The 13,374-nt window shown below is 42.3% G+C and overlaps 1 protein-coding gene across 1 annotated transcript in view; it reads left to right on the forward strand.

The window, feature by feature from the left end:
* The first annotated feature begins 9,920 nt into the window (after positions 1-9,920).
* The window catches only part of LOC139266916 (protein lin-28 homolog B-like), a 295,351-nt gene continuing 291,897 nt past the window's right edge, over positions 9,921-13,374 (forward strand). Inside the window, exon 1 of the mRNA XM_070884540.1 lies at positions 9,921-9,982. The gene's annotated coding sequence lies outside the window, so the exon portion shown is untranslated. The remainder of the gene's footprint in view (positions 9,983-13,374) is intronic.

The raw sequence follows: 13,374 nt of genomic DNA on the forward strand, positions 1-13,374 counted from the left end.
CTTGATGGGCGGCATGGGGGGCGTGGGCAGGCGGTAATGTGGAAGGCCTCTTAAGAGGCTGGTCTGGGGATTGGAGTGGGAATGACAGTTGATTCTGTCAATGGCCACGGGGTCAGGGCATGTTCCCTTATTGCAGCAGCTAACTCCGTCCTTCCCTCCCTCATGTGCTCTGACAGTGTCTCAACTACCTACAACATTCCCTCCCTCATGTTCACTGACAGTGTATCAGCTACCTGCAACATTCCCTCCCTCATGTGCCCTGACAGTGTCTGAACTACCTGCGACATTCCCCCCCTCATGTTCACCGACAGCGTATCAGCTACCTGCAACATTCCCTCCCTCATGTGCCCGGACAGTGTTCCCATTTCTCGTGAGAGTTGTTACTCCTCCCGACAGTCCCGATACCTCATCACCCACCCAACTGATGGTGTCCAGAAGTAATCGCGTAAGGTCAATGTTCTCCGCACTCATTATCATCATCTGAACCACATCTGTTAGATCCTGCGCCTCAGGAGAGTGTTGTCAAGCTCTCCTTCCCCTCCTCACCCTGGGTGTGACTCGCTGCATCCAACTGGGACCCGCAGCCTCGGATGGTGGGGCCCTGGGTGTGCCTCGCTGCATCCTATTGGGACCCGCAGCCTCGGACGGTAGGGCCCTGGGGGTGCCTCACTGCATCCCACGGGGACCCGCAGCCTTGGACAGTGGGGCCCTGGCTGTGCCTCGCTGCACCCCACTGGAATCTCCAGCCTCGGACTGTGAGAAACCATGGAATGTCCTAACACGTACCACTCAGGAAAGGGTCTGGCACCTCAATGGGCGGCACCTGCACCTTCTTCAGAGTGAGTACAACAGTGGGGGCTTCATCCATCACCTGCCCCTGCCACTCCGCCTCACCCCATGCTCTTGGTCTGGAAGGTGGGATTGGAAGATGTTCTCCTCTTCAGGCTCGTCCGTGTCTGAATCTCCTTCTGCATCGACTTCAGCCTCGGCAGGGTTGGCCTCAAGTTCTGCAAAATACAACAGAACAGACAAATGGTTAGCAGCAGAGGAGGGGGCAGGGTGGGTGGCATGAATAGGCTCACACAGTGCAGGCAGCAGGCTGATTTGAAGGACTGTGTTGAATGATAGCACACTGCATCAACCGAAGCGTAGCTGAGGGAGACATCCCCATGAACCTAAGCATGGCTAGCTCGCGCAGTACTTAACATTTAGCAAAGCCAGACTGTGGAATTTGGAGGACTTACCCTCTCCCTCGAGTGTGGACCCAGCTTGTGCAGTGATGGTTGCTTTTCTCCAGGCAGGAGCCATCAAAGCAGCGACCTTGTCTTCCAAGGTTGTCAGTGGATGCAGATTTGCAGTGCCTCCTCCTGTTCAAGTTCTTTCCCTTTTGTTGTGTGCCACCTTCCTCTGCAAAGATGAAAATATAACTATTGAGAGAGAGTGTCTTTCTGCTGGGTGGGACATATACAGATGGTCAAATTTTTAATTGCAATTTCAGTGAATAAATGAAAATATTACTTACACTAACTACTTGACCAATGTCCTGCCACTTCTTTTTGCACTGGCCTCCAGACCTCAGGGTGGTCACCATTGCACAGTAATCTTCTGCAAGTTGGTTCCAGCGTTTCTTCGTTTCTTTTGGTGAAACTTTTATGTGACCTCTGCTCATGTCCAGCTTGTACCACCTGGCCTCAGTTACAGTAACCAGTGCCTCCACTTTATCCTGTGAGAAATTGTTTGTCCTTGAGCCGCGTTGTATATGGTATTGCAGCTCTGATTTTTCCAATGAAAATTAAAGTTCTCACACACACAACTGGCTCTTTAAAAGTGGCCGAATGCAGACCGGGAGCTGTACTGGGCATATGTGCATGCCCAGAAGTGGGGAGAGAGGGGGGGGCATCGTTTTTTCAGCGCAGTCATTAGGCTCCACCCCCGAAGCTAAAGGACAGGCTGTGCGGCACCAAATTCAAAAAAAGAACAGGGAAACTTATTAGTTATTTTTTTGGAGTAGTTGGGGCCAAAAATAACAGGCGTAACTCTTGCAATATGTCAAAAAATGGCATTGGGGAAAATTGAGCCCCAGGTACCTATCTTTCCTATTGCTTCAGAACTCCATTGACTCCCTGTCCCTCAGCACATCAATTTAAAAATCTTCATCTTCAAATGTCTCGACAGCCTCCCTCCTATCTCTGTAATCTACCCCATCCCTTTGTTGTTGCCCACACTGCTCTTCGAATTCTGGTCTATTACTTATCTCTTGCCCCTATCCCGACCCTTGTCATTGTTGACAGACATCCTGCTCCCAAACTCAATTGTACCCCCACCATCAAACTGTCAGCCCGCTATATCTCTCCCCATCTTTAAAAGTCACCTTAAAATCTTCAGCAGTGCTTTTGACCATCTCAATTCTGAGCTCCTAATTTAAAGCAGCTGGGCTGCATTTGTACATTAAAGGATGGTACAGAACTGTAAGGTTTTGTTGTTTCACAAACTGTTTAAGAACATAAGAATTAGGATCAGGAGTAGGTCATTCAGCTCCTCGAGCCTGCTCTGCCATTCAATAAGATCATGGCTGATCTTCTACCTCAACACCACTTTCCTGCACTATCCCCAAATCCCTTGATTCCCTTCCTCGATTCTGAGGGACTGCCTATGATGATGTTGATGATGATAATTCCCTTAATATCCAAAAATCTATCAATCCCTATCTTGAATATACTCAAAGACTGAACCTCCACAGTCCTCTGGGGTAGAGAATTCCAAAGATTCACCACCCTCTGAGTGAAGAAGTTTTTCCTCATCTCAGTCCTTATAGGCCGATCCTTTCTTCTGAGATTGTGACCTCTGGTTCTAGACTCCCCAGCCAGAGGAAACATCTTCCCTGCATCTATCCTGTCTAGCCCTGTAAGAATGTTTTATGTTTCAATGAAATCATCGCTCATTCTTCTAAACTCTAGAGAATATAGACCTAGTCTACTCAATCTCTCCTCATAGGACAATCCCCCCATCCCAGGAATCAGTCTGGTGAACCTTCGTTGCACTCCCTCTACGGCAAGTCTATGGTAAGGAGACAAAAACTGTACACAATACTCCAGGTGTGGTCTCACCGGGCCCTATATAATTGCAGTAAGACACCTTTACTCTTATACTCTTGAAATAAAGGCGAACATGCCATTTGCTTTCTTAATTGCTTGGTGTACCTGCATGTTAACTTTCAGTGATTTGTGTACAAAGACACCCAGGTCCCTCTGAACACCAACATTTCCCAATCTCTCACCATTTAAAAAATACTCTGCTTTTCTATTTTTCCTACCAAAGTGGATAACTTCACATTTCTCCACATTATATTCAATTTGCCATGTTCTTGCCCATTCACTTAGCCTGTCTGTATCTCCTTGAATCCGCTTTGCATCCTCCTCACAACTTACATTCCCACCTAGTTTTGTATCATCAGCAAACTTGGATATATTACATTTGATCCCCTCATCCAAACCATTGATATAGATTGTGAATAGCTGGGGCCCAAGCACCGATCCTTGCGGCACTCCACTAGTTACAGCCTGCCAACCCGAAAATGACCCGTTTATTCCTACTCTCTGTTTTCTGTCCGTTAACCAATTCTCAATCCATGCTAATATCTTACCCCCAATCCCATGAGCTCTAATTTTGTTCAATAACCTTTTGTGTGGCACCTTATTGAATGCCATCTGAAAATCCAAATACACCACATCCACTGATTTCCTCATCTATTCTATTAGTTACAACCTCAAAAAACTCTAACAGATTAGTCAAACATGATTTCCTTTTAATAAATCCGTGTCAACTCTGCCCAATCCTGTTATTATTTTCTAAGTGCCCTGTTACCAGGTTCTTAATAATGGATTCTAGCATTTTCGCTCCTACTGATGTCAAGCTAACTGGTCTGTAGTGCCCCGTTTTCTCTCTCCCTCCTTTCTTAAATAGTGGGGTTACATTAGCTACCTTCCAATCTGTGGAAACCGTTCTAGAATCTATGGAATTTTGGAAGATGACAACCAATGCATTACTATCTCTATAGCCATCTCTTTCAAAACCCTTGGATGTAGGCCATCAGGTCCAGGGGATTTATCGGCTTTCAGTTTGTTTAATTTCTCTGCCATTTCCTTATTCCCCATTATAATTCGAAGCACTGACCATACTCGACCAGCTCCATTGGGTGGGCCACATTGTTCGCATGCCTGACACAAGACTCCCAAAGCAAGCGCTCTACTCGGAACTCCTACACGGCAAGTGAGCCCCAGGTGGGCAGAGGAAATGTTTCAAGGACACCCTCAAAGCTTCCTTGATAAAATGCAACATCCCCACTGACACCTGGGAGTCCCTGGCCAGAGACTGCCTTAAGTGGAGGAAGAGCATCCAGGAGGGCGCTAAGCACCTTGACTCTCGTCGTCGAGAGCATTCAGAAACCAAGCGCAGGCAGCGGAAGAAGCGTGCGGCAAACCAGACTCCCAACCCATCCTTTCCTTCAATGATTGTTTGTCCTACCTGTGGCAGAGACTGTAATTCCAGAATTGGACTGTTCAGTCACCTAAGAACTCACTTTCAGAGTGGAAGCAAGTCTTCCTCGATTTTGAGGGACTGCCTATGATTATAATTTCTCCTGTCTCAGCCTGTAGGGGACCCACATTTACTTTTGCTAATCTTTACCTTTTTACATATCTATAGAAGCTATTACAATCTGTTTTATGTCTCTCACTAGTTTACTCCCTTTCTATTTTCCCTTTCTTTATCAATTTCCTAGTCCTCTTTTGATGAATTCTAAAATCCTCCCAATCCTCAGGATTATTGCTCTTTTTGGGAACATTATAAGCCTCTTCCTTTGATCTAATACTATCTTTAATTTCTCCTGTTAGTCACGGTTGGACCACTTTTCCTGTAGATTTTTTGTGCCTTAAAGGGATGTATGTTTGTTGTAAATGATGTATTAATTCTATAAATGCTAGCCATTGCTTGTCTACCGTAATACCTTTTACTGTAGTTTCCCAATCTACCTTAACCAACTCTCCCCTCATACCTACATAGTTTGCTTTGTTTAGATTTAAGACCCTAGTTTCGGATTTAACTAATCACTTTCAAACTCAATATACAATTCTATCATATTATGGTTGCTCTTCCCTAAGGTCCCCTTTACTACAAGGTTATTAATTAACCCTTTCTCATTGCACAATACTAGATCTAAAATAGCCTGTTCCCTAGTTGGTTCCTCAACATACTGATCTAGAAAACCATCTTGTATACATTCCACAAATTCGTCCTCCACATTATTACTGCAAATTTGGTTTGCCCAGTCTATATGTAGATTAAAGTCCCCCATGATTACAGTATTACCCTTATTATATGTACCTCTAATTTCCTGAACTTAGACTGTGCCCTACATTACCACATCTGTTAGGGGGCCTAAAAACAATTCCCACCAATGTTTTCTGCCCCTTGTCTGTTTGGATGTTTGTAAACAGATTATGCAATGATGTAAATCACATAAAACCACATAAAACCACATCACAGTTGTGCTTGCACATGAAATCCCTCTCCAAATAAAATACATCTATCAGTTTTCTTTGATGAAAAATGTGCCTTTTAATAATATACTATAATAAAATACGGGATTCCCTTTTCTTCATACTTTTTTGTTTCTTAGTTTAAATCCCTTCATAAGGCATCAATTTTGCAGTGGCTCCTGAATCACATACATGCACAAAAAACCTATTTCCAATTTCCAGGTTTTGCTGTTTCTTCACAAGCTAGCAAGCAGTCACATCAGCAAAAAAGACAAACTGTGGTTCCCTCTAACATACAACCCTTCCCCCACAGGGCAAAGGTCACAGCAGCTATATGCCCTCCCAGAACAAACAAATCAAAACTCAAAGTAGTCTTCTGCATCCTTTCCTGCTTTCCTCCTTGACAGCAGGATTTTATTTTTTTTTGCAATTACTTCTACTTTAATGACACGGTGAGCATTGAGAGCTGATTTAACTAGTTAGTAGGCAAATGACAGAACATGTAGCCAATCAGCAAACAATAGATACAATATAAAATAATAGTGCATAATTAAGAGTCAAATCAATCACCTGCAAAATATGCCTCAATTTAGCTAAATATTTGTAATTAGTATTTAGATTTGATTTTTTGGAAATTGTTATTGATAAGATTACTGATTTACAATTATATTTATGTGAAAAGTTCCATTGTTCCTAAATGTATCAGGCAAAAAGTGACTCCTGTCATAATTAAAGATTGTAGAGTCACAATCCGAAGTACTTTAATCAAAGCAAATGATCCATCTGTCAAGTGTATTTGGGGAAAGTGGAAAGTTGGAGAATGTTGGTAAGATTAAATTTAGAAAGACCTTATTTACATCTTTCATTCAGTCATTTTCTTTTTTCCTAATGTCAGAGATGGTCTATTATGGTGTGTTCTTCAAATATTATTTTACATGCTGCCTTGGGTGGCTCAGCAACTCAAGCCAATGAGTTGCTTATCCATATAGGACAGGAAGGTACCAGGTTTGATCACCAGTCTGTTCTGAGTTAGCTGATCTCAGTTGGGGAGATGTTAGGGCACTACAATTGGCTTCAATGCCCAGTGGGTTAAAGACAAATTTGCTAGGGTTCCCATTCCTGATTGCTATCCAATGACCCCTTCTGGAAATGTGCTTGTGCAGATGTGAAATGAAAATGGTATTGGGTGCATTTATAATGCCATTATATAAAGGCAGATTACTAACCTCAGGCTATCATGTCCTGCATTCAATCTTATTTTTCCATAGCATATTCATTTTAAAACATTTTGAATCATGTCTCTGCAGATTAGCAACCCTAATGTACTTGCAGATATCTGCAAATGGGTTGCATCAATGCATAACATAACAGCTTTAAAACATCTATAATAACAAATATTTTTAAGAATGTAATACTGCATCCTCTCCATAACTTGAAAGATAAATCAAACATTATTTTTGCAAAATATTATTTAAAATGCTATTTAATTTCCTGGAATTTTGGAATATAACATTTGTTGTGCTGATGTCTGGCAGTTTGCATTGCAAAACAGCAGTCATCAATGAGATGTTAATTCAATCCCTTCGCTTGTATTTTTTTAAATCACAACAGACGTGTATACAGAACTACTTTTAATGAATTGCCACTTAGAAAATATAACTTCCCTCTATTTTTGCTGCTTATCTGACTTATTTAACATTATCATCAATGGAGTTCCATTTTGGCCAACTATATGTATGTTTTGAAAATTCTGATAATTTCCCCTACTGACTTTTCTCTCATTACCAGGATGGACCGCTCTACCACCTTGAGACACTCCATCTAGTATCCTAGCTAAGGATTGCCAAATGTCACCCCCAGATGATAACCAAAACTGAATGTCCGTCAAGACTGATATTCGAGTGGTGATGTCCAGAATGTGAATCCAGCATCATACACAATTAAAGCAAGAAATTGTGATTCCTCAGTTGATAAAGTTAATGCATTACTGAGACCAGGTTCATTTCCCAGTCTGCGATGAGTTAGCCGATCTCAGTCAGGTGGGAGAAGGATGCTAAAAATGGCTCCAGCATCTATCAGCTAGGGATGAAAAAAGATCAACCCTTGCTGGCAAGGACACTCTTGTGGGTGAGGACAAGATTGGACCTCATTGTAATTACTGCCACCCCCACAAAACGAACTCACCCATGATTGGATAAGCTTGCCAACACACTATCCAGACTAATACATGAAGAAGGGTCACGTGGGTGGTGAGGTACTGGGGGCAATAGACATCAGTGGAAATAAACCCTTGATGTATCAGTGCCTCCAGGAGGAGAAAATTGGAAGACAATTCACATTTTTAAAAAGAGGGAATATGATATTGTTCATTACTTGGACACATCACAAGATATTACACTATTCTATAATATAGTTCCTCAGTGGAGCCTGTTTAAGTCAGAAAATGAATAATTGGGAATCTTCTCCAGTAAACAAGCTTGTGTTCCTATAATAAATGATCTTTGTAGATATCTGAGCTTCTATGGGCAGTCTCAACAATGATCTTTGGTAACAAGTATCTTGCAGAATAATTTAGGGAGATTGCAGCTTTAATTATTATATCATGACAAATTCACAATTGATGCATTTTTTCAAGAGGAAAAATTCAAACCTGTGGGAGTCTTATTGCATAATTAGTGAAATTCATGATTATTTGAACTTTCTTGAATGGCAAATATTTGGCAGAACCCATTGAACATAAATTACAAAGCTAAGATTTCACTGCCACACTATATCAATTCAATATAATATTTTAAACTAGCTACTCTAGGATTGTTATACAGTTTTAATTACAATTTTCGTTGTGATTTTTCTATACTATCCTAAGTCGTCTATTTTGTAGCTAATTTCTCAAAGTTGTGAAACATTCAGCCTGATAATCAGTACATGAAACTTTTCGACAAACAGCACACCGTTCAATTTCTATTTATTCTTGCTGTTTTATTAACAATCCTTCAAAGGCAAAATAGTTCACCATGATTGCAAAAGAAAACATTCTCTATATGTAGATTTTAAGCTTTCCCTTTTTTTTCCTGATGGAATCTGTTGAAAACAAGAAGTTATGACTTTCTAAGCTTTATCTCTTCAGTATTTTACAAGAAATCGGTTTCTTTATGCAGCCAAGAGCTCTCCAGGGATGAAGGAAAATGTTATCTTAAGCCGATAGGCTCCCATAACAAACAAATTCAAATTTTGAAATTGCTGAGAAAAAGAACAAATTTCTATTTCATCAGATATTTTAATTTGAGTTTTTCCTTCCTTACTAGATTTGCTTAGCTTAAGCTATTCTGCCTGCTTTTCAAAAATGCTAACATCTCCAAAACTTTGCACTTCCCATTATTTTGTTGTAAGATGCTTGGGCTTTACCTTCGACCAACACTCGTACTCCACAGCCTTATTTTCCCTGCACCCCAGAGAAAATATTGGTCCTCACAGCCCATCACTGTGCCTTGTATCCCTTCCATCCCAAACTCAATACTCACAACCTATATAAACAAAAGTTCACTTGGGCTAACAAACTCATCCACCAGTGTCAACAGCTACCACTGCTCTCATCGGGTACCATGTGGTCTCAACTCTGCTAATATTTGTCTTTGCACAGCACCTCGACCTTCCATTGTGAGCTTTGTATGGTAGATGTCTCTTCCTATAGGCATAAACTAGAACTAGAAACCAAAAGCAACCATATATAAATTACATTAAGTTTATCATAGAAGATTGTGGGACTAGCTGAGGTAGGAGTGGGACTTGCTGAGATGCGCTTGCACAGAGCCGGCATGGGCTCGCCGGGCCGAATGGCCTTCTTCCATGCTGTAACTATTATATGATTGTATTCTTATTTGATTGGGTTATAATCATTTTTATTAAACACTACCAGTGGCAGAGCTTATTTGGGGCTTCTGGCAGTTATGGCAAATTCCAAAGAGAAGTAACGGGAAATAATTTAAAAAAATATTTTTTATGTAGTTCCTCTGTAGAATTAGCAACTACAAAACGATAGTGAACTATCAAGTAATATTGAACAGAAGTGTGTAGGGCGGGGCTGTGCTTTTACTCCCTTTAGTAGGGATTAGTGAGCCAAGTTTTTGAAGACTAAATAGAAATGCAGTTGGAAACATATTTTGCATATACTAAAGCACAAAATTCTTAAGTTGCACAAACACACAAGCAGCAGGGCTGGCGGCGGGGAAGCCCCTGTCGAGCAGCATGACGTGTAAGCCAGGGTGAAGTGTGTGACCAGAGTTGGGGATTCCCTCTCGGGCTGCGCGCTTTGCAGGTTGTGGGGTCGCTCGGGAAAGTTTCATCTTAAAACATTGCTTCTTTCCGCCCTGAACCTGGCGCTGCTGCTTCGACAGCAAGAACATCCACGCAGGAAGTGAAATAAGTCTCAAAATGACGTACGGAAGGTAAGAGGGAAAGTTATGCGTGAGCCGCTGGTTTTACTTGAAGCTCTAAAATAGATCTTGTAAACCCCGTGTACTGCGATGCGGGAAGCGGTAAATTGTGCAGCAAAACAAAACATGGCTATTCCCCGGACAAAGCGTTCACTGTTGCAACGTCGGACTATCCAGAATTGGAAATGAATGTTCTTCCGGGTTCACTCTTTTCGCTGTGTGTATATTTTTCTCTCTCTCATATCTCTTTACATAACGATACAGCAGTATTTTGTTTCCGAAATGATGGCAAATTGAACGCGTCCTGGAATTTCACGTTTTCAGGTAAACTGAACTTGCAAAATAAAATAAACGAAATCCCTCATGAGAGTACTTTCGGAATAATGCAAGTTAGCAGTTGGTTTAACAGCAAAAGTTTTGTCGCCTCCTTTGTTTTTTTTTAATGCCGCCCCGGTACAGGCGGAGCAGCGGTCGGCTCTCATCTGCCTATTGTTGAAGGTGCGAGTGTGAGACACTGCACCCACTCACTGTACCTACTGCACCCACTCACTGTACCCACTGCACCCACTGTACCCACTCACTATACCCACTGTACCAACTGCACCCACTCACTGTACCTACTGCACCCAATCACTGTACTCACCTACTGCACCCACTGTACCCACTCACTGTACCTACTGCACCCACTCACTGTATCCACTCACTGCACCCATTCACTGTACCCTTTGTACCCACTCACTGTACCTACTACACCCACTCACTGTACCCACTCACTGTACCCACTGCACCCACTCACTGCACCCACTCACTGTACCCATCCACTGCACCCACTCACTGTACCCACTGCACCCACTTACTGTACCCACTCACTGCACCCAATCACTGTACCCACTGCACCCACTCACTGTACCCATCCACTGCACCCACTCACTGTACCCACTGTACCCATCCACTGCACCCACTCACTGTACCCACTGCACCCACTCACTGCGCCCACTCACTGTACCCACTCACTGCACCCATTCACTGTACTCATTGTACCCACTGCACCCACTCACTGTACCCACCCACTGCACCCACTCACTATACCCACTGTTCCCACTGCAACCACTCACTGCACCCACTCACTGTACCCATTGTACCCACTGCACCCACCGCTGTCACCTGGCGAGCGGCGGCCGGACGGCAGGGGGCGCCCTACCCAGCGGTGCCCGTTCGTCCACGGGACCGTGTGTTCGGGACTGGCAGGGGCTCTGCACGGGGACCGGGAGCCCTGCACCATCCCCGGGAAGGGACCGGGAGCCCCGCACCATCCCCGGGAAGGGACCGGGAGCCCTGCACCGTCCCCGGGACCAGAAGCCTTGCACTGTTCCCGGGAGGGGACCGGGAGCCCTGCACTGTGCCCGGGACCGGGAGCCCTGCACCGTGCCCGGGACCACACGGTTTCAGTCACTGCCTTGAGTACAGCCTGGCAGCAGTCGGTTTGTGCGGGTGGTGAGGGGCCGAGTTGGGCACACGGTGCCCGGGAAGGTGGATATTCGGCACTGTTTTAAATGTATATTTCTGATTGATATTTTAGGTTTGTTTAAACTTAGCGGTAAGATGGTTTGATACATTTGCGAAGTGGTGCTTGTGATGAGAAAGTGCTCTTTCTATTTCTTTCATAAAATACAATTTTAGCGCGTGGTAACACCAACCGAGTAGCACGATTCGTTCAGTTATTTTGTTTAAATCAACGGTGAACTTTGCTGTTGTAATGTGATCCGGGAGAGTAAATGATTTCCTTCCGCCCGTCTTTAAGTGGACCAGGGAATAGAAAGTCGCCATTTTGACGCGTTGTCATTGGCAGTTTGCAGTCCGCGCTGTTCAAAGTAGAGCCGCATTGGGGGTGAGCGGCATTGAGCATGGCTCTCTGCCCATAGGCCCTCTGTCTTCTCCGGACACCCATCGAAAGTCATGCGTGAGCCTTTTAAACAGAACGCGTACTCACAGAACTCCTAATCTTTCTGCCTTCGTTGACACACTGATTGGAATTTGCAAACGAGAGTATTTTGTTTTTCCAGCAGCAAATCCTGAACGTTTTTGTATTTAGTAGATTGCCTTTTACCCTCCAGTTTTAAAAGTTTACTGCCTCGGAGAGAATTAGTGAGATGTTATAAATACAATTTGATTTATTATGGTAGTTTTGTTTTTAAACTTTAAGGCAAGTAGATTTTTTTTCTATTTAAAAAAAAATGACCAAAAAAAGCACTTTGCAAGGGATATATAGATATTGTTCACTTTAACTGTAGACTTCACGAAAATTTGGAGTTCTCAAGTTGTGGCACAATATATTTTCAATTAAATCATAGTTGAGCAGCTAAGGAGGATGTAAATGTAAAAAAAAAACAAATGAAGACCTTTTTTTTCTAGCCCCTCCACAATTAAAACAATGGCATTTCATTCCAGAGGTCAATATTAGGAAAGTGTGGTTTGTGATCTCAAGCCATGGACCATCGGTCTGGGTCTTGGGCTCTTTGACTACATGCCCATAGTGACTGCACTTTAGAAATAATTCTATTGTGTACAACACTTTGGGACATATAAATATCAATGGTGCTACATGAGTTCAAGCAGCATTATCATCCCAAACATAAAGCCAGCATGTAATGCATCAGGCCTACAGAAAATATATATATTCTGGGACAATTTAAATTTCTTCAAATATATGGGGCTCAAAAGATTAGAACATCAATAAATACGTCCTTTAACTTCAACCTGTAGCAGTGTTTTTTGAGAAGGGGAATGAAAATGTCACATTGCAGCTTTGACTTTTAATTAGTAATTTCTCAAATGCTTCTGTTTAATTACAATTGTCTCTTTAAAATTGTAGTCTAAATAACATGCTAATTATGATCTGTGTATGTGGCTAAAACTTGAGTGTTATAATATCTGATTCTGTGTTAGTGCAAATTGTGACCTCTTATTCTACCAAAAGTTTTTATTGACTTTGGGGATTATATGTATTGTTAACCCCTGATGTTGTCTTTTTGTTACAACATGAGATGCACATTAATACATTTGTGATGTTCATGCTTATCCCAGCCTTGCTGACAATGTGACATTATATACAATTGTATTAATTTTCTGCTTTGCCTGTTGCTTATTGAATTGCTTAACATTTGAAATGAGAATACTACTGAACAAGAAATTTTAATATGATGACTATGCACTTCACTTGCTAGATATTTGCTAGTTATATTATTGTGGATTAATGGGTATTTAAGCACTCAAGACATTTGAACAGGTCTTGAAAAGGAAACATTGAGAAGGTTTTAAAACCTCTTGGAAGGGTACATCTATAGAAATGTATTGTTCTAAATATTTTTGAAAGAAGCACAAAATAAAGCTGATTATTAACCTAT

The sequence above is a fragment of the Pristiophorus japonicus genome, chromosome 7 (assembly GCF_044704955.1).
Source record: "Pristiophorus japonicus isolate sPriJap1 chromosome 7, sPriJap1.hap1, whole genome shotgun sequence".
Classification (NCBI taxonomy): domain Eukaryota; kingdom Metazoa; phylum Chordata; class Chondrichthyes; family Pristiophoridae; genus Pristiophorus; species Pristiophorus japonicus.